Source organism: Bidens hawaiensis, unplaced genomic scaffold, assembly GCF_021521415.1.
Source record: "Bidens hawaiensis isolate Kalapana, Puna unplaced genomic scaffold, B.hawaiensis_p1.1 tig00016270_1, whole genome shotgun sequence".
NCBI lineage: Eukaryota > Viridiplantae > Streptophyta > Magnoliopsida > Asterales > Asteraceae > Bidens > Bidens hawaiensis.
Window position 1 is genome coordinate 407,738 of NW_027492488.1, and position 22,866 is coordinate 430,603.

The following is a 22,866-nucleotide window of genomic DNA, read 5'->3' on the forward strand; positions in this document are numbered from 1 at the left end:
AACAATTGACAAGGTTAAATGAAAATCTATTTGATAATCGGTTTTACTTGTTGAAGCACAAAATCAATAATATGGTTAATGATAAACGGGTCAATGACGAAAGAACTTAATCCTAATTTTTGATGACCACAAATCAATAACTGACAAAAGATTAAGCAATCAATATGTAAAAACCGTTTAAGCACAAAAGCAAACTCAAAGAATTGATCAACCGAATGATTAACCAAATCTAAATCCAAAGTTAAAGTTTAGAATATCAAAACCTAATTATGCAACTTAACCCTACACCCGGAGATGGTTATGAAGTCTTTAGCCTTGCATCTTGATCTTCATGCTCTTGATTATGATGTTGGAGAATGATTTCATGGATCAATCTTGTGATTAGAATGAGTTATGATGGTGTTAGATAGCCTCCAAGACGTCCCTCAACTGATAATTATTCAATAGGATCGACTCTAGGGTTTTTGGGCCTTAAATATGGAAGAAAAATCAATAAAAACCCTTTTTTCGTCAGACCAGACCGTAAGCTACGGTCTGGCCACCGTAAGCTACGGTCTGGTCAATCTGCTTTACGGTCTGCTAGGCCAAAACACTGTTTCCTTCATAGAATCTTCGTTTCAACTCCGTTTTCCTCCCCATTTGCGGCCACGTCTTCGTATTTCAATTCTCTATCACCTCATAGATCATCACTTTCATTTCCACTCCATCATGAATGCTCAAAATTAGCTTCTTTAAGCTTCGTTAAGCTCCACACACATGTAAACATAAAACATATCAAAGTATTTGTGTTCGATACATATAAACAAGTAAAACACACAATATAGTTCACTTAAAGCACGTTCTTTTACCCACACATCACAATGGTCTGAATTCCAAACCAAACCCTCAAAAAGGATGTTACCATTAGAGATGGCTAGCTGGAAGAGAGAGAGAGAGAAAGGAGGGATTGTTTTGTGAATCCAGAACACTTCAAAAGTGTACTACATGTCCCACTTTAACAAAGCAAATACACACCATATTTTCCATCTAAATTCCTTATTTTTCATCTTTCAATTTCCTGCTGGTTCATGAATGGTTGAAATCAATATCAAATGCATTTGTTTACATGGTGATAAACTGATAGGAAAGAAATACAGTAGGAGGTGGGTGGTGGTTAGGTGATAAAAAATGAATGGTTGAGATTTAATGGTGAGATACTAATAAAAATTTCACCTTAAGCAAGATGTGTTGAAATTTCACCTTAGGTGATAAAAATCTCACCATTAAACATGTTATTTTTGTTTTCAAATTTGTTTAAAGGGTTAATAATTCAACGGGGATACGAAGTTATTGAGTTTTTTTTAACTAAGAATATAGGAAGTTAATATATAAAGTTAATGAATTTTTTATTAGTTTTATGTGTGCATTTTAATAAATGAATTAAATAAAAGGAAAACTAGATACTGAGGTGGATGGTGAGGTGGTGCTTTGAAACAAGGACTATATATTTTTCTATTGGAGGATAAAGAATGTTTTTGATGTTGATTTGAAATCTGATGTGGCATGCTGAGGTGGTGATTTGAAACAAGGAAAAACAGCTTACCATTGTGGATGCTCTTAGTTCTTCCCTCACTACATAAGATGATGTAATAGCTATGTTTCAAAAACTCAAAACCTATAAAGAGCAACTACAGGAATATTATAGTTCTATTATACATTTTTTATAACAATTGATGTATTTATATTTTGTCTATGAAATTAATTTAGCTTTAGTTTTTATAACATGACCTGACCCGACGTGACCTGAATTTTTATAAAAAGAAAAGATAATATATAGTAGCAGATAACTGACACTAAAAAATGTCCGCCGCCCATGAAAATTTTTTATGGGTCTACCAGTGGTCAATATTTCTTTTGTTTATATGGTCGTGATGGTGAGACAGCCCATCTGTCGATGACCACATCAGGACACACAGGGTGACGATCCGTGATTGTTGATCCGATGTGGCATCCCATGATATATCATGTAACTTATATACACGTAAGCATTCCCTAAGGGCGCGTTCGTATCACGTAATGGAATGGATTGGAATTGGAATTTTCATAGGATTTGAAATTTGAAGGAATTGGATTTGGAATCTAAACATTCTAATAGGAATTGGAATTGGGGGAAATTGAAATCCAAATACATTCTTAATGTGTTCGTTTGACAATTGAATAGACATCAAGTTTTTTTTTTGTTTTTTTTTGTTTTTTTTACAATGACACCGGCGAAAACATTTTAGCTTTTTTAGATTTTTTTTGTTTTTTATTTATATTTTGCGTTATGATTTTATTATAATTTTTTTTTTGAGTTTTTTTATGGATTTTCTATTAAGATTAAAAACCCCTCAAAAAATATTCAAAAATATTAATAAAAAAAATCATAACTCAAAATATAAATTAAAAACAAAAAATCTAAAAAAACTAAAATGTTTTGTTCGGTGTCCTCGTTAAAAAAAAAAAACTCGAGATAAGATTCCAATAAATTTCCTTGAATTCCTCCATATTTTGAAAGGATTTGAAATCTCTATATTTAAAGGAATTTGAAGGATTTGAATTCCAATTCCAATTCCAATTCTTTGAACCGAACACACCACAATGGAATTAAAATTCCAATTCCAACGAAACGAACACGTCATGTCATGGGATTTTAATTCCAATTCTTTGAATTCCCACGAATTCCATAAAACGAACACGCCCTAAGTGTTACGCCGCATACAAGAAAACTCTAGATGCAAAATCCTACAAAAGAGTGGTTGACTATCGATGGAAAAGGTACAAACAGTGAAGTGTGGCCAGTTAACCAAATTCACACATATAAAGTAGCCAATTAGTGGAAAAGGACAATATTACTAGAAGGTGTGATGCGTGTATAAATAAGTACCACAACTAAAAGACATAATAATTTGATGCGTTCATATAAAAACATACCACGTGATCATAAAGCTTCCTGATGCTGCACTTTAAACCATTCCTTCATCTTTATATATTCTCCAAACTCATAACTCGGATGATATTAGTTTCACTTAAAGTTCTGTGATCAGTTATGTGACTAATGTGTTTATTATGTTATATGAAGGATGAATGGGATAGATTTTGAGGAAATAACTATAGAAATCCTTAAAGGCCAGCAACATACCCCTGAATATAAAGGTTTGTATACTACCATCTTTTATTGATTATTGTGTTTAACTGTACATATTGAGGTTACTGAAGTATGCTTATCATTTTTCTTATGCAGCAGCAATAAATCCCATGTGTCAAGTTCCAACAATAGTTGACGGCGATTTTACACTCTTTGAAAGGTTTATTATCGTTTTCCTGTATTATTTAAAGCACGCCACAGGGTCTAGGGTTTATGTTGTTTTAATACTGTAAAAAGTGAAAACTTGGTGTACCTTTGCAGTCACGCGATTCTTATCTACTTGTCTTGCAACTACCCTGGAGTGGCTAGTCACTGGTGAGTCGCATATATCTTTATACAAATTCTAAACTTTACCTTTTAACCGTTCTTACTGTAGTATGTATATATATGTTTTGTATTTATATATAGGTATCCAACTGATCTTATTGAAAGAGCTATGGTCCACTCTGTTTTAGACTGGCATCATGCCAATTTACGTCTTGGAGTTATTGTAAACAATGTCATCTCTCCACTAAATGGCCTGCCTTCAAATGCTCAAGCAACCGAAGAAGCCGAAAAGACACTTGAGAAAGCGTTAACTGTATTAGAAACTTATTGGCTAAAAGATGGACCATTTTTGGTTGGAAGATCCCAGCCGTCCATTGCTGATCTCAACTTAGTTTCTGAAGTCATGGAACTTCAGGTATTGATATAGAAACGTTTTATCTTTTCGTTTTTTTTCCCAATCTTTTTGCATCAACAAATAAAATTTGATGAGTTTGCAGCTTCTGCCCGAGGAGCATCATGATCGGATCTTAAGCCCTTACAAGAAAGTTCTTAAGTGGGTTGAAGAGACAAAGAATGCAACCGCGCCTTATTTTGAAGAATTTCATGGGATTCTGTTTAAAGCCCGGGAAGAATATCGTGCTCTGCTGGCAGCAAAATATGGGAAAGACTAATGAAGTTGTGAGACAATACACGAACTCGCTCTTTATAATGTCTTGATTGTTGATTTTATGAAGTGTGAAGGTTGATTTAGTTTGTCAACGGTTATTGAGGATTTTGGAAACAATGCATGTATATGTTTACTGTTTCTGTTTCTGGTGTTTTTATGTGTTTGGATTAAATAAATGCCTTAAAATGTTCATGTTCTCATGTGTACATTTTCGGTTTCAAATATTCATATTAGCAATATTCTCACAATTCCAACATAGCCCAACTTGTTATATGAAGTCACAGTCTTGAGGTAAAAATACAAAACTTATTAACATGTCATGTTCCTGTTTCAGACTTCTGCAACCATAGTTAACTCGGTTAGTAGGTCAAATACCACATGTTTAGTAAATAGTCACTATATATGGAACTTTGTACACTAACTAGCACATTAGAAGTATAAAACATTAAAACTACCACGCACACACATTTTGTACTTTAAAATTACTTAATATCTATATTCAAGAAGTAGTAATTACTTGCATCTTCAAAGTCCCCAGAAACCTGGGCCTTTTGTAATACTTAAACAACAAAGAGCAACATACCACACTCACCGATGATGCTGCCATGGCCGCTCCGGCAATCCAAGGAGGCAGGCGGAATCTGGAGAATGGGAAAAGAACGCCAGCAGCGATAGATTGCTCTTCATTAAAACAACGTCAGCCATTTCTATGGTTGGTGAGTCGTTGATTCCGTATCCTACATCGCCATCGCATGTCCTGAAACCTGAATCAGAAAGATAAACAGTTGACTTTATGGGAAAAAGTTGACTTTTTGAAAAACATTGTACATTTGTACCTCAGCTGCAGCAATCAATTCATAGAACTCTTTAAGTGCCATGTTCTTTAACAATCTTGTGTTAACAACTAATGGCTTGCCAATTGTAAGAGTCCCGGTTTTATCAAACACAATGCAATCCACCTGCATAAATGAAGCCAACTTCAATGTTGGCTAACTTTAAAATTTAAAGAACCGTATCAACTAATATTGTCCACTTTGTCCATAAAGAGCTCATGAACTTGCTTTTGGAGGATAAAATGACTAAACTGACCTTGTGTGCACTTTCTAATGCTTGGCCTCCTTTTATAAGAACGCCTTGAGTGGGCAGTTGGTGTAGCCAAGCCTAAAGCACACGGGCAGGCTATAACCATAACTGAAATACCAAACTGAAGAGCCAGCTGAAAACTATCCATAGAAGACGGTATCCAAGATTCTGGGTATCCGTCTAATTTTCCAGAAACAAACCAAGCAAGCCACGTGGATAAAGAAAAGATAATGACCTGCAACAATAAACATTTATACAACACGGACAAAAAAGGTGTATAGAAGCATTTGATATTGAAAGCATAGAACGATAAACATACCAGAGGCACAAAGAATTTGGAAATCCGATCAGCAAGTTTCTGGTCCGGAGCTTTAGCCATCTGGGCTGACTCAACAAGCTTTACTATTTGTGAAAGTGCACTTTCTGACCCGACCCGCGTCGCCTTAATATGCAAAACACCATTCTCATTAACCGTACCCCCGATCACAGGGTCACCCTTCTTTTTACCCTAGTAACAAGCCCATCAGAAGCCACTTTTGCACCCGGAAGAATCTTGATGACATCATTCCTTTGAATCAACCGACTGTCAATCTCTTCTTCATTTACAACATTCCCTTGACAATCAAAAGTCAACAGTGTCGCAGTATCTGGAGTCAAATCCATAAGTTTTGCAATTGCTTCGGATGTCTTTCCTTTTGCCATAACCTCTAAATACTTTCCAAGTAAAATAAACGGAATGAGCATCGCACTTGTTTCAAAGAAATCATCATCATCATCATCATCATCATCATCATCATCATCATCATCGTACTCAGTATATCCCAACAATAGCAATGCTATGGTAGGGTCTGAGGAGGGTAAGATGTAGACAGTCTTACCTCTATCCCATAGGGATAGAGAGGCTGCTTCCGGTGAGACCCCCGGCTCGATAGTAGTTTTGCATCAAGCCTTGGACATAAGGCACATAGCACTCAATCATCAGGGACACCGGCTGATTGGTGCATGTGCCCTTGTCTTTCGGCTATCAACGCCACCACATGATGCCTGATTAACCTTCCGCCACTTTTAACGTTATTTTCACGAGATTAGTAAAATAACGTCAAAATTAGTGCACTTTTACTTTTGCCCACCCGAGGTTTCAAAGAAATCAGTTGCTTCAAAATGTGGTGAAGCTGCAGCTCTTAACACAGAGTAAACTGAATAAAAGTAGGCTGCATTTGTTCCCAATGCAATTAAAACATCAGAACCGTGGCTCAAAAATTTGTAGGACCCGGTGTAGAATCTTCGACCGATAAAAAACTGAACCATACAAGATGACCGTAGGTCATCATATTAACAATCTTGGTTTCCAGTAAACGTTTGAGTCGCGGGATATACATGAGCACCATGGAGGTTAAGAACACGTGAATTGTAAAAACTAAACTCCACATAAACGATTGTCTATATTAATTGATTTCTTGTTGTTTGTGAGAATCCACCCCCTTGCTTTTGGGATATATCTTAGTCAAATAAATCAGATAAAAATATTTATTCGATGCAAGTTACAGCAACTTGTTAAAAGTTGTACCAAAGAAAGCTTGGGAGCTCCAAGCACATGTCTAGTAACTTGGTAATTAAGTGATTAGTATGTGTTTGGATTTCATCCCTCTTGAACACGCTAGCTCATATATGTTGATTGTACTTTTATCAAACGACATGGAGCTTTGTACACCAACTAGTACATTAGAAGTATAATAACTTAAAAACTACCTTTATTAACTAAACTTCTTTAAAATCACTTATATTTACATTCATTCAAACAATTGTTATTCCTTGTGTCTCCAATGTCTCCAGAGTCCTAGGCCTTTTGTAATACTTCAACAACAAAGAGCAACAGACCACACTTACTGACGAGGCCGCCATGGCAGCTCCAGCAATCCATGGCGGCAGGCGGAATCTGGTGAATGGAAAAGAACACCAGCAGCAACTGGAATCCCGAGAATGTTGTAACCAAAAGCCCAGATGTAGTTTAACCGGATCCGAGTAAATGTTTTTCTTGAGAGATCAATGGCTGTGATCACATCTTCTAGATTGCTTTTCATTAGAACAATGTCTGCTGCTTCTATGGCTATGTCTGTGCCTGCACCTATAGCCATCCCGACATCCGCAGCCACCAATGCTGGCGAGTCATTTATCCCGTCTCCTACCATCGCTACCGAATGTCCCAAAGCCTAAATCAGAAAGAAAACAAGTTGGCATTTTAAGAAAAAAATGGCATTGTGATATGTTTATTTTGTATCGACCAACAAAATTTTATAATTGATATGGCTTCAGTTTTTTTTTAAATTTATAACGGAATATAGATTAAAATAAGCAACCCGTAATATGCCAAATTCATTTTTTATAAAACATTATTAAACGTTATAAAAACATAAATATATATTAACTTAAGTAAAACCAATTGGTGTAAATAGCAAATATCTTGGTGTAAGTAGAATCACCTAAAAAGTATGTTGACTTTTTGAGAACAAAGTTGACCTATGAGTTATGAGAAAAAAAAATGTTGACTTTTTGGGAAAAAAAGGTTGAAATCCAGTTGACCTTTAGAGTAGAACATTTGACCGTTTGAGAAAATAAAGTTAATTCTTTATGAAGAAATTTGAAAACATTTTGACTTTTTGAAAGAAAAATAAAGGTTAAAAAACAGTTGACATTTTTTGAAGGAAACAGTTGAATTTTGATATAAAAATTCACTTTTGGATGAAATGGTGGAAAACAGTTTGACTCTTTGAGAAAATGGATGAAAAACAGTTGACATTTTGAAAAATCATTCTTGTAGCTCCTTAACTTTCTCAGCTTTGTCCTCCGGTTTGGCTTCAGCAACGACATCATCAATCCCAACTTCCTTAGCAATGGAATTCGCGGTTCCCCAGTTGTCTCCGGTCACCATTATACTTTTGACTTTCATTGACTGGAGTATAGCAATGACCTCACGAGCACCGGGCTTTAACGGGTCAGAGGTGGCAAGAACTCCAGTGAGTTGACCATCTATACACACAAGAATCCCAGTCTGAGCCAATTCTCCAATTTCTGCCAAAATATCTTCGACATCAGTTGAGATACCAATGTTTTTATTTAATATCAAACTTTTATTTCCCACTATTATTTCTTTGTTCTTAACAACGGCCCGCACACCATGACCTGTTATTGATTCAAAGTTTTCAGCTTCGGCCCAAACAGGGTTCTCTTCGCCTCCTCTTAATTTCTTTGCGTGTTTGACTATAGCTTTGGCTAAAGGGTGTTCACTGTTCACCTACAACTTGTGTATAAATGTCAAAGTCAAATGTTTTAGTCAAACTAAAATGTTTTGATGAACGTTGTACATTTGTACCTAAGCTGCAGCAATCAGTTCATAGAATTCTTTAAGTACCATGTTCTTTAACAATCGTGTGTTAACAACCAATGGCTTGCCAATTGTGAGAGTCCCGGTTTTATCAAACACAATGCAATCCACCTGCATAATGAAGCAAACGAGGTATGTTCGTGTTTGAGCGTTTAACTTTAACTGAACACACCATTAAATATGAAAAGTTAATCAAACTGAAGTTTCTTTTCCGTGTTCATTCCTTAAAAAATAAACTTGCTCATGTTCGTTTATGTTCATCAATTAATAGTGTAAATGAATGGTTCCTGAACGTAAACGAACGAAGATAACTAAACATAGATGAAGGAATATAATCACACATAACTGAGATAAACATGAATATCAATCTTTTGGGCCTAAAAAACAATAAACCAGACTAAATTGTGACGGGTGATACTTTAATTTCATATAACTCTAAATTGTAATGGGCCTAAACAATTCAAATAAACTTAAAACAAATGTAAACTAATTAACTAACAAACATAGACAAATGTAAGCAAACGAACATAAACAATCATTCACGAATACAAATGAACGAACAATAATATCATATCACATAAAATTGTAAATATCTCCACAATATTAGGAGATATTAATGTAAATTCTAAATCTAGAATAGATGATTCTTTTGTAATTTATATACATGCTATAAGATTAACGAGAAGTTAAGGGATTATATTCCTATATGGTATCAATCCTATACCCTAGCAGCCACCACCTTTCTCTTTGCCGGCTGCCATTCACCTCCGATTCCCTCTTCTTCTTCTTCAATAACCATTACGTGACACGTGTTCATGTCCATTCGTACAACTAAATGAACAAAGCATGTTACAAATTCAAGGAGAAAATGACTAAACTGACCTTGTGTGCACTTTCTAATGCATGGCCTCCTTTTATAAGAACGCCTAGAGTGGCCCCTACTCCAGTACCAACCATAACAGCGGTTGGAGTAGCCAACACTAAAGCACACGGGCAGGCTATAACCATAACCGAAATACCGAACTGAAGAGCAAGCTGGAAGCTATCCATCGAAGACGGTATCCAAGATTTTGGGTACTTGTCAAACTTTCCAGAAACAAACCAAGCCAGCCATGTGGAAAACGAAAAGATAATAACCTGAAACGAATTAACGTTTATAGAAAACGAGTGTTTATAACCATTTTATATTGGAAACACAGAACCATAAACAAACCAGAGGTACAAAGAATTTGGAAATCCGGTCAGCAAGTTTCTGAACCGGAGCTTTAGCCATCTGGGCCGATTCAACAAGTTGGACTATCTGCGAAAGTGCACTTTCTGACCCTACCCGTGTCGCTTTAATATGCAAAACACCATTTTCATTAACCGTTCCTCCAATCACCGGGTCACCCTTCCTCTTGCCCACGGGTCGAGCTTCACCCGTGATCATACTCTCGTTTACATGACTTTGTCCCCAAGTAACAAACCCATCAGATGCCACCTTTGCACCCGGAAGAATCTTGATGACATCATTCCTTTGAATCAACCGTCAATCTCTTCTTCATTTACAACATTCCCTTGACTATCAAAAGTCAACAGTGTCGCAGTATCTGGAGTCAAATCCATAAGCTTTGCAATCGCCTCGGATGTCTTTCCTTTCGCCATAACTTCTAGATACTTTCCGAGTAATATAAAAGAAATGAGCATCGCACTTGTTTCAAAAAAATCGGTTGCTTCAAAATGTGGTGAAGCTGCAGCTCTTAACACAGAGTAAACTGAATAAAAGTAGGCTGCATTTGTTCCCAATGCAATTAAAACATCCATATTTGCAGAACCATGGCGCAAAGATCTGTAGGACCCGGTGTAGAATCTTCTACCGATAAAAAACTGAACCGGAGTCGATAATATCCACCTTACAAGATGACCTACAGTCATCATATTCACAATCTTGGTATCCAGTAAATGTTTGATTCCATTAATATACGTGAACACCATGGATGTTAAGAATACTGGAATTGTAAAAACTAAACTCCACACAAACGATCGTCTATACTGATCGATTTCTTCTTGTTTATGAGAATCCAGCCCACCGCCTTTAGAATATATCTTAGCCTTGATCGGTGCGGATGACTCGGAACCAATTGACTCGATTAGTGTAATGAAATGTCTGGGCCCGGTTACATCTGCTTTGTAAGAAACTGAACACTTTCTGAGATTTGTGTCAATATCCACCTTTTCAACACCTAAAAGTGCTTTAAGAGAATCACGGATCATGTTTACTGAACCATTGTCGAATGGTCCATCAATTTGTAAACTTATGTTGCTAATGTGTTCGCCTGTGCTAATCAATATGGCTTCAAATCCAGTGTCTTCTATGATTTTCATGAACTGGTCATGGCTGACGGTTATGGGGTCATACAGGACCGCAGCCTCTTCGGTTGCTAATGCAACTTGGGCTCTGTGAACCCCGGGTATAGTCCTTAAAACTGACTCAACTGTTCTAGAACAAGTTGTGCAGGTCATTCCTTTAATTAGTATTCGACATGTTTGAGTAGTTTTTTCATTCGTTTCTTCTATAATTAGTGTAGCTTCATATCCTACATCTTCAATGGTTTCACGAATAGTCTCTTCCTATAAATACCAGATTAAAAACAACTGTTCAGCTTCTATGAACTAGTTGATATTTGAATTCTTACAATTCACTATCAACATTTGAAACGGAAACTGGTCTACTAATTGTTGATGGTTAAACGAACATGAACAAAAGATTTTGTTCAGTTAACTAAACAAACGAACACGAAAATAAGTCTTGTTTGTTCAATTGTGTTCATGGACGTTCGAACGAAAGATTCATTTACGTCCGTTTATATTCGTTAAAGATTTTTAATACTTTTTATTGACTAGAAAACAATTAAAAATGTATGGGTATTATGTGATTAATTTATACGTAAAATTAACATGTGAATATGAATGTTAAGAAAAACACCAACATAAACTTTGTAACCGATCATACCATTTTTAGTTAGTCAAATCAACAATAAAACATTGTATTTGTGTCCACGAATTAACCATTTACTTTTCACGGGGAAGGTTAACGTACAAATGAAATTAACATGTTAAACGTGATAATCAAACAGAGTAATTATATATACAAATAGAGTAATTATGTAATTACATCATAGAGTAATTCTTTCCTTGATATAAAATTACTCTGCTTGATATAAAATTCAAGCAGAACCCTACTTGATATAATTTTACTTGTATATAAAATTACTCTGCTTGATTCTCACGTTTAGCACATTAATTTCATTTGTATTTGATCCGAGCCCTACTTTTTTTCATTTCCTTGATGAACAAACACATAAATTTTATTCAGTTAGATGTTGGTGCACCGTTAGGCATGTCCGAAAAAATCTGATCAACCATTCTCACAAGTCACAACTATTCAAAAAGTAATGAAACTTATAGGTAGGATAAAACATAACTTGAGCTTGATTATTCAACACATTAACAACAGCCTCCTTGATCCCAGGCAACCGCTTCACCGCCTTCTCCACCGATCCAGCACACGTCATTCCACAAACCGAAAACAAAACCTGAGCCTTCGTTGCCTCCGTATTGAGTGCTCCTTTTGGATACTTCGGCAGTGATAATCCACCTGCGCCACGTATACACGCCGGTGACAATAGTTGTTTTTCTCCATTTTTGCTTAGTGTTTAGTCAGTTAACAATACTTGTTTGATTACACCACAACTAATTTAGTAAAAGCAAGTTGATTTATTTATATCATTTTAAGTTGAGATGGTGATTGTGTACCGGATATTTTTGTGGGCCCCAATAAGCAAATATTATGCGCGGGTATCGTATGCATTTGACTTTACAAATTTTATATATATATAGGCAGTTAGGTATATTGATTTTTAAAAGAGTTAACTAATAGTATGGTACTTACTTGTGGTTTATATGAGTTTACTGGTTTAGACTTTGAAAATATACACCACTTCATGTATGTAGGGAATTCTGAGGCGGCGGTCTTAAGGCTTAATGCATGGAGCAGCTTTGGATTGGAGAAACCGGTTATTTTGGTAATTGGGTTATGTAAGGATAATTATTTTATGGAAAATTTATTTTAGGTCTAGATGAAGATAATTATTGTGTTTATTTTGTTGACTCGTAAATATATTCTAGGGTTAAGTTATTCTACAAAGTTAATAAAAATAAGAAATGTGAGAAACCATAAATAATTGACATGTATCAAGTGAGGACCAAAATAAAAAGAGTATAGAGGTAATTGTACACATTTTCTCTCTTCACATGCAAGACACATGTTAATACCCCCTATCATTTTAGAACGTTTATAACTTTTCCGTATGATATTTAAAAAAAATCATCATAATAACAAGCATTTTTTTTTATCTTTAATATGAGTATGATTTTTGTTATATAAAATTTAAAACAAAAATCACGTCATTGTGTCTTTTCACACACCATTGTGTCTTTTTTCATCATAGTGTATTTTCGCACACCATTGTGTCTTTTCGCTTATCATTGTGTCTTTTCGCACACCATTGTGTCTTTTTGCTTATCATTGTGTCTTTTTTCGTCATTGTGTTTTTTCGTCATTGTGTCTTTCAACTCATCATTATGTTTTTTTAAATACTAATAACACCGTTGTGTAATAATAATATGTACAAATAATGATAAAATAACAACAAATTATTTAATACATAAAACACAATGATTAATACATGTTACACAATAACTTAAAACGTAAAACACAATGGTGAATGCGTATAACACAATGACCTAAAACGTAAGACACAATGGTGAATACGTATAACACAATGACTTGAAACATAAAACACAATGGAAACAACATATTACACAATGACTTGACGTAATATACAATGAACGCAATACTATTTTTCTCAAATTAAATGAATTTGTCATATGTCAATCCGAATAAAAGACAAAGAACGTATTACACAATGACTAACAGTTACTGATGAACAAAACGACACAATGACGTAATCTTTGTTTAATTTTTGTCTTTAATATGAGTACCAATTGAAAAATATAATGATCAAAATCTATAATACAATTCATATGAAAACTCAACTAAAAGACACCATGAACAACAAAAAAACACAATTAAAAAAAAAACCATTAATTTTTTTTATTTTTATATAACAATATGATACTTATATTAAAGATAAAAAAACGCTTATTATTATGGTGAAGTTTTTTTAAAAAAAATAATGTCGTATGAAAAAGTTATGGACATTTTAAAATAACGGGGGAATTGACATGTGTCTTGCATGTGGAGAGAGAAAGTCAACAAAGATGGGTTATTACCTTCATGACATTTCTATCAATTTTTATTTATTAAATTAATCTCAGTCATTCAAATCTAAGATCAGTGGACTGGATTCCTTCTCACCCTTCTCATTTTTGTTGTCCTTTATATTTTAACTTTACCCTATATTCTAACATGTTTAGATTAGTCTATATATATTGTGGGTATAGGACAATTATATCAAGTTTTTAAGTCAGATTTATTGATCAATAAAGTTTAGGTGTTAGCCAAATATCACATTCATTTATTTTTCTGTTTCTTTGTTCCCGTTCAAAACCCACCTCTAATTACCAGAATTGGTATCCGAGCCTTGATCAAGAGAAAAAGTTGATCAACAATTCGTTGATTCGAAACTTGCCATCCATGACCAAGGGATTGGCAAGAAGAAAGCCAAGGAATTAATTCTTCAACAAGTCAAACAAGTTGGTTTATCTTTTGTGGATTTATTTTAAGCTACGAAGGAAGCCACATATCATATATTAATTCTTGAATTAGTATTTATCAAAACTGTAGTGTCTGGAGAAAAGGGTTTGCAATAAATTGAGTTCTTGAATTGATATCAAGAAAATAGTTTGTGCGTTATGGACATTAAGAACGTGATCAGATCATCTCATCATCCTGTGATTAACCAACGACATCATTATCAACCATGATTACTAGGCTAGATCAAAGTGGTACATCATCGGTAACCTATGAACGAACTAGACGTAGGTTAACAATGGGCGATCAACCGGCCGAAGAGATGAACCTAAACCCGAACTCGTTTCAATGTCTGAAACTAACCACAACGAATTACACAGTCTGCGCTATCCGCATGCACGTGCTGATGAATGTGCATGGTGTGTAGGAGTGTAGGACACAAGATCCACGTAACGATGATGTAAAATGATGTGCTAAAAGTAATAAATTCTAGACTTTTAAACTTAACTAAAACTACTAATCGGCAAGTGAACCGATCGACTCTAGTAAAGCTAAGTAAGTCCGGATATCAAATCCACAAGACTCTTTAAATTACGTAAATTAACTAACTCGACTCAACTGACCGACATGACTATTTATTTTTATATTTGTTAAAAGGGGGTTTTTAATTACTATATTAAACTAATAAAATAAACTAATTTAGAAAACACAAGTACTAAAACACAAGAATATTAGTTTGTCTGACTTAGATGATAAAGAAAAACCACCTTGGCTAGAATCCCCTAAGTTGCAGTTATCAATTAATTGGAAAATACTTGTTATGGAACTGAGATAATAAAATAGGCACTTAAAAGAAAACCCGAACATGACCCCTGACCCTTCTCAAGAAAACACCTATGGGTTTCTAATAAGTTTTAAGACACACCAGTTTATAAATTAAACTCCCTTACGGTTATCTAATTAATTATGAAAGAGTACCTTTATAGTGAAATCCTACCTTACAGCGCGGAAATCAAAGGTAATTTGACAAACTTAATTGACTTGCTAGACAATGTTAATTAATCAAACATAGACGGACTCCTTACGAAGAACTAAATCTAACAATCTTAATCAACAAAGATCTAGCAATAACCTATCACCTTACAGCTTTATAGTTAGCAACACACTTTTATTCGTTTGACTAATAATATTATTCCTATGATCTTATTCGAATTTAATCATAAACTAGTTAAAAACACACAATAGATGACCTAACAAAATCCTATCATATGAAACAATCACCAAGGATTATGTGGAATAATCAAACTCATCAATCAAAACCAAGCACACATATGCATCAGTTACATAAAATCAAACAGTTTAATGATTCATAAAACCGTAACGAAAAGCATAATCCAAATAAAATCCAACATTAATAAAGGTTCATCATAAGCCTAGGCAGTCTTTTGAGTTTAGCGTAGCATCTTAAAATCAAACAAAACGATAATAGGAGAAAACATGGTGAAAGTAATAAAAACGGAAGATCGAATGTGATAAAACCCGTAATCTTCAATCTTGAATGTATAGCTCTTCACCGAATGCTTCCTTGCCTTCAAAACCACCGAGAATCTCGAATAATTGCTCCAATAATCTCCAAATTCGTCCGGTGGCTATAGGGCATTTTCCAAGTTAAGGTTATGGGTGTTTATATAGTGAAACAGGGGCCAAAACTGATCAAAACGGGAAACTTTCTGGAAAATTTGGTTGGCCGCGCCGCGTGACCAGAAAGCATAGAGCTGGCCGCGCGTGGCGGCGTGCTCTAATGGGGGCCGGTTCGACCGGTTCCTTTCCTGATGTGTTCCACATCTTCTCGTTTAGACTTATTTTGACTTGTTTTTTGCCCTTTTCAACTACGATCAACTTCCGGAACCTACAAAACACAAATATGTTAGTAGTATACAAATATTAACTGAAAAAGAACAAAAACTAATTAAATATTATATAAAATATACAAGGAAATTATATATAAATCTCAGTATATAATAAAGTGAAACAATATTGCAATCACCTTGGTTTTTAATCGATCCCCGAAGTACAGATTTTACAAGTGGGTAATCTGGGTATGGCGAAAGAACCGAGGGAACGATTAAAGACCCTATATCTAGGAGTTGAACGGGTAAAAGAGGCGAAGCTCCAACCCTAACGTCAAAGTTTGACAGGTTGAAGATTAAAGAAATAGGGACAATTGATGTGTATGTAGCCATCGAGCTACTCATTAAAATCCACCACGCTCGGAGAGATATTCTAGGAAGAAAATATGGTAAAAAAGTTCCTTGCGAGTTTTTCGAGACGTTCTACTCATACCATGGCATCACTTGAGCAAGTTTTAGATTTGAAGACGATTGGGTTCGATGATGTGGTACGTTTATTAAAAGCCTATGAAGATAGGATAAATGAAAACAATATTCAAACCGAGAGCAATCAAAATTGGTTATTGTTCACTAAATCTGAATCCTTTAGCAGAGGTTGAGGTCCATGATCCAATGCTTCAAGAAGACGGGGATGCAGTCGAGAAGACAATAAGAAGTGTGATTATAATAAAGGAAAAGGTAAAGAACGCAATTTATCATACAGTAAATGCTATAGGTGCAATGAATACAGACACTTTTTCTCGAGGTACCCATATCGATTTCGGATAGATGAAAAAGAAAATCTAAACCGAACGGAGGAAAATGAAACAAAGGGTTTAGACGTTGCGTTCTTTATGATGGAAGGTGTTTGGGAAACCGTACACCTTGACGAAGATAAAGTAATTCCGACAAAGTACAATACCGATTCGGGCGAGACCGACATATGGTACTTAGATAACGGTGTGAGTAACCATTTGAAGGGAAACCATTACTATTTTGTGGAATTAAATGAACAAATAGTTGGAAGAGTAAGGTTCGGGGATGATTCATGTTTACCGATCAAAGGGAAGGGTTTGATTATTTTTTATGGAAAAATTGGAGAACAGAAACTGATGACCGATATCTATTATATTCCTGGTTCGTAGAGTAACGTGATTAGCTTGGATCAAGCAACCGAGTCGGGTTGTTAAATACGAATATTGATCAACTACTTAACGATGCACGATAGTAATGGGAGGTTATTAATGCATGTCACGATGAACGCCAACATGCTTTGTAAAATCCGACTAAATGTCAGGAACCCAACCTGTTAGAAAAGAAATTTACTTGGTATGTTCTCTATGACATCCGTCAATTTCGGTTTATTATTTGTAATTGTTTACCCGACTTGGGCTTGTATTCGGATCTTTAACATTAATGAAACCAAGTGTTTATTAGTAATTTATGTTGCTTAATTCATTTTATATTGTTTTGATATTTAATTTTGTTAAACAATCTTTAAAATCACTTCTTTTGAGCTTAAAACGCATTTCTGGAAACTATAGGGGCCAAAGTTGCCAAAAATAAAAGTCCGATGAAATTGCCCCCTCGCATGGCGCAAGGGAAGCAACATATCAATATTTTGCGATTTATTTCATTTTTAACTCGTTTAACATCCAATCTTCATCCTAATCTTGTTGTAATTCGAACTTAGAAGTTCCAGGACATTCCTAGGTATATTATATCGTAATCCCATGACTTTTATCATCTAATTTAAGAGATTGATCAAGTTTTAGTGTTTATCATACTTCATTTTTGAGTTTTAAACACGTTTGATGATTTGTTCATAAACATGAAGCTTTACTCCGACTTCTATATAAACAAATCATTCTCCATATTCATTCTCTGCTACACAACTCGTAATTCTCACTCTCTTTCATGAATTAAAGCTCAATCAAGTTGTTCTTCAAGGTTTAACTTTCAAAAGTAAACGGGTCTTTCAAGCAACAATCATCTAGTTTTTCCATCAATCCTCAAGTAAGTTTGTGTTTTTAATGTTAGTTATTAGCCCTCGATGGAAAGCCCTCATCTAATTTCAATAGATTTGGGTGATTTTGTGTTCACTTGAATCAAATTCAAGTTAGGGTTTATGCTAAGAATTAATTGGGGCTTTTTCAATTGCACTATGAATTGACTCGAATTGGCTTCTGACTTTTAAATGTTTTATGTTTGTAATTATATTTTGGACATGCTGGACCCGAATCCGATCTCATATTGAAATTTGACCCAACTACAAACCGAACACTCGCTTAAGTTTCATCTTCTTTATGTTTTATGTTAAATCTCATATTTTGGTAACGATTCATGTTCAGTTTAGTTTAGTATTGACTTTGGATTATTTATTTAAATTTTAGGGCATCCTCAAGTTTGGTTTTGTCAACTCGCTTAAGTCGGTCTTCTCTTATTTACTTATTTTCTTCCGCTCTCTAATTTTCTAAGTTGAGTAATTCACAACACATTTTCTGATTTATTTTGGGGGTAACATGCCCCACAAATTACTTTATTTAACATTAATGAGTCCTCAACTACAATTCACATTAAATCGTTTACGTGTAATTGCTATATGCTTAATTGTCAAGGTGTTTATTTATTGTATTGGTGAACCTCATCCTCATCCTCAATAGTATGATCATACACCCGTCTTATTAGCTTGACTTGGTGTCATGATGAAAGGATTTTATTTGTTATTATTTCAACTAATTGTTGTAGTTATCGCATCCGCATTGAATTGTTTATTTAATATTGTACATTTCAAATACTTGTGGTTTGCTCGCAACCGTTGTGTTGGCAATATATATATATATATATATATATATATATATAACACATGTTGCAGGTGCATATATTTTGATGAAATAAGTTTGAAGCTTATAGGTTGGGCCGTAGGATATCAATGAATAAACTTTTTATTTTTATTTTTATTTTTAATTTTGTTTTTGGTTTATGGATAATGTTTATTTGTTATTTAATAAAATAATTAGTTAATGTCATGTTTTAATAGTGTCTTGTGAGTTGTTGTGCAATAAGTTGAGCCCTGACATTTTCAGCTGTTGGTTGGGGTGTGACATTCTCTGGTGTTTGCGGGCCAATAGATTTCTGGTATGGACCAATAATACCGAATCCATTTGAAACAAACTGCAACAATAGCGACGACGAAATTGTCACAAGCAACTTAAATTTAGTCGCCAACAGTAGTGATTCTGTCGATAAAAGCAACAATAACGACGAAACTGCAATGATACTATCGCAAGCTGCAGTAACAACAGTGAAAGTATCGCTAACAGCAAAAGTCATGTTTCAAACTCCACTAAGGTTCCCATGAATGCAAACCCTAGCTAGATGTTCCACTTGCCTTTCGGTGCTACCTGTCAAATTTGGCGAGTACTAGTTAAATTCCGATGAAGAACTTGAAGAATTACTACTATTATTGAATGATGAACTAAGTAGTTTTGATGAGAGAAATCGAAACCCGAGTGGATCAAAATAATGCGGGCCGAGATCGATTCAATCTAGAAAAACAAAACATTGAGTTTAACAGAGTTACCAAAAGGCCTTAAACCAATCGATTTAAATTAGCCATTTAAAGTGAAACATAATGCATATAAATCGATAAATAAACACAAGGTGTTGCTCATGGTGATAGGATACACATAAAAACCTGGGATTGACTATGACAAAGTGTTTGTCCCGGTATCACAAAACGAGAAGATACGATTTTTAGTTGATCTCGCGCAGATTAAATTCAAGGAGATGCAAGATTCGCTAAAGTTGAAACATCTCCCTTATACGACTCAGAAATTCATGGGGTGATTGTTGGGAATTAATGGCGCCTTAGGATAGAAGAAACCGGTAACCTTGGTGTGAAAATAATTAGGTTATTTAAGGATAATTATTTTATGGAAACAGTATTTTAGGTTTAGATGGAGATAAGTATCGTGCTTATTTTTTTGGGTCCTAAAAATATTCTAACGCGTTTGGGTTAGTCTATATATACCGTGTTAGGGTACGTGATAATCTGTGTCAAGTTTTTGAGTTAGATTTCTTGACAAATAAAGTTTAGACGTTAGCCAAATCATTTGTTTATTTTTCTGTTTCTTTGTTCCCCTTCATAACGCACCTCTGATTACCAGAGTTCATCCCAGCATACAACATGTCTTTTCCGGCTAATCATCCACCTCCCCTTTTGAAACTTTTTTCCTTCAAAACACCACACCTGATTTCGTACATAGGGGACAACCATCAGAATTGTAGACCACCAAAACACGCATTGTTTGTTCCCAAGAATGATCACCGCTCACCTTAAGAAACGAAGAAGAACAAATTGGTTCAGTTTTGGTGACCATCGGAAACTATCAAATATGATTTAGGTTTCATATGCATGATTTGACGGTTGTTTGCAAAATCTGGTCGGAATCAATAGGGTTAAAAAGGGTGTGGCGGTTTAGATGGCGATTTTTTAGCGACAATCACTAGCCTCGTTTTTTCCGTGTGGAATTATGAATTTATTCTTTTCTTAGACACAAGTACGATAGAAAGAGTTGTTGGCCTAGAAAAATCAAATAAACAGATCAAACAAACGAACCCGAGATATTGGATGAACAACCTAAGAATCTTTTTATTATCAAATGAACTTAATGAACTTATAAAGCGAGACGTATGACAAACTAGGATCTAAGTCATTAGTTACACCAAACGACATCTATGTTTATTTAAAAAAACATAGTTGCCCAAAGTGGGAAAGCGTTTATGTGGGAACAAGTTCCAAAATCATAACAAAGTAACCAAAAGCTCAAAACATGCGCATCCCGAAAGTTCAAATATTTGAAAAACCAAAAGTTCATAGTTCATGTTTATGCGTGACATGCATCCGACTCCTATTCGTGTTGTAACGTTTTGGTTTTTTTCGTTACATTGTATTTGTATTTTAAACCCGGCCCGTTTTAAATTGATTGATTATCTTGAAAGATCAAATTATTTCACTTACAAAACTATAGGGTGTTTTTCATAATCTACCAAAGTTAATATCTATTTATAAACCTATAATTAAAAACATAAATAAAAAAAGGAAAATAAATATATATGTATATCTTTCTTACGGCACTTTTCCTTTTATTTTATTTCATCATCATCATCATCATCATCATTATTATTATTAACTTTACGTATTCCTCAAGGCTAGCCTTATTATTAGACTGAATACTGAATACATTAGTTATAGAATCTGAATATGTAAGGTATTAGGGAAACGTATAGTCTTTCGGTTATTAATTGTTATCCCTATATATCTCCTTGTTACACTCTTATTCAACATATAGAAATACATATCATTTACAAATCTGATTGCCAAGTTTGTCTTGGTATCAGAGCCTGATCATTTTTAACCTGAGCTGTTGTCTACTTCTCTATCTCTTTCTCTCTCTAATCGCTACCGGCCATACAATGGCTCTTCTAACTGTTTTCTCTCAAACTGAGAAGACAACCCATAATTCACACAAGTTTGGATTTACCTTGTCTCCGACCAACTATGGTTATTGGAAGAAAATGATTCAATCGTTCCTTGTTACAAACAACTTATTCGGCTATGTTGATGGCTCGATCCCTTATCCACCAACAACTGTTCAATCACAAACTTCTTCTTCCTCTGATAAAGACAAAGAAGATACCAGAGTATCATCTCAACCAAACCCTAATCATGCAATATGGGTTTCCAATGACGCTCACATTCGAATGCTAATCCTATCAACAAATTCTGAAGCCTATTTTCAACATGTGCAGGGAACTACTTCCCGTGACCTTTGGCTGTCCCTCGAGCGTGCCTATGCTCCTCATACATCTTCAAGGGAATACATTCTGAAGATTACAATGAAAGGCGAGGAGTCCTCTTCTGTATATCTGAATCGGGCACAAGAATACTTAGATGCACTTGCATTGGTGACCAATAAAAGAAAAAGATCTTGTGATGCTTGTGATATCAAGCTTAAGGGAAGAGTGCAATGGTCAGTCTACCCTTCTTGGCCGACAATTCCTTACTGTTTTTGCTGAGCTTCATGGGCTTATTTCAGATTACGATTACATGACCAAAAGGCCCTCCTCTGAAGTGTCACCAAAATAGGCATTTATGGCTGTTACTAGCCCAACTACTTCTCCTATCGGATCTCTGTCTCAAATAGAGGCCATTCAAGCTGTTCAATAGCTTGCTACTCAGCTGGGTTGCAACTTCAACCAGCCACTTCCCAATCGGCACAAGCTCACTACACAAATAGACCAACAAACAATCGCAACCGTGGACGAGGAAAAACTCGTGGACGAGGGAACTATAACAATCTCAACCATGGAGGAGGTAATCATAATCAATTTAGTTGGGCTTCTAACCAAAATACTGTTTATGGCGCCTGCAACAGGTGCGGTATTGGTCATGTCCCATCAGAATGCCCCAGTCGTGATCCCGCCACCTTAAGGCCAAGAAACCAACCATCGGCCAACTTTGCCAACTTTGTTAATTACCGCTCACAAGCTTCAACTTCTTGGCTGCTAGACACGGGTTCTAATCAACATGTTGCCCCTGATCTCTCTAGCTTAGATAACTCTGAGCCCTATTATGGTCCAGATAACCTTCAC

General features: G+C 35.1%; 3 pseudogenes across 1 annotated transcript; 1 reads left to right on the top strand and 2 right to left on the bottom strand.

The window, feature by feature from the left end:
• Nucleotides 1-3,035: 3,035 nt before the first annotated feature.
• Nucleotides 3,036-4,216, top strand: LOC143551174 (glutathione S-transferase T1-like; annotated as a pseudogene). Its single transcript, XR_013138452.1, has 5 exons — nt 3,036-3,174; nt 3,266-3,326; nt 3,428-3,481; nt 3,575-3,848; nt 3,931-4,216. The product of XR_013138452.1 is annotated as a glutathione S-transferase T1-like (transcript).
• A 621-nt stretch (nt 4,217-4,837) lies between these two features.
• On the bottom strand, nt 4,838-6,977 carry LOC143551161 (copper-transporting ATPase HMA5-like; annotated as a pseudogene).
• LOC143551162 (putative copper-transporting ATPase HMA5) lies at nt 6,978-19,542 on the bottom strand (annotated as a pseudogene).
• Between the last annotated feature and the right edge of the window lie 3,324 nt (nt 19,543-22,866).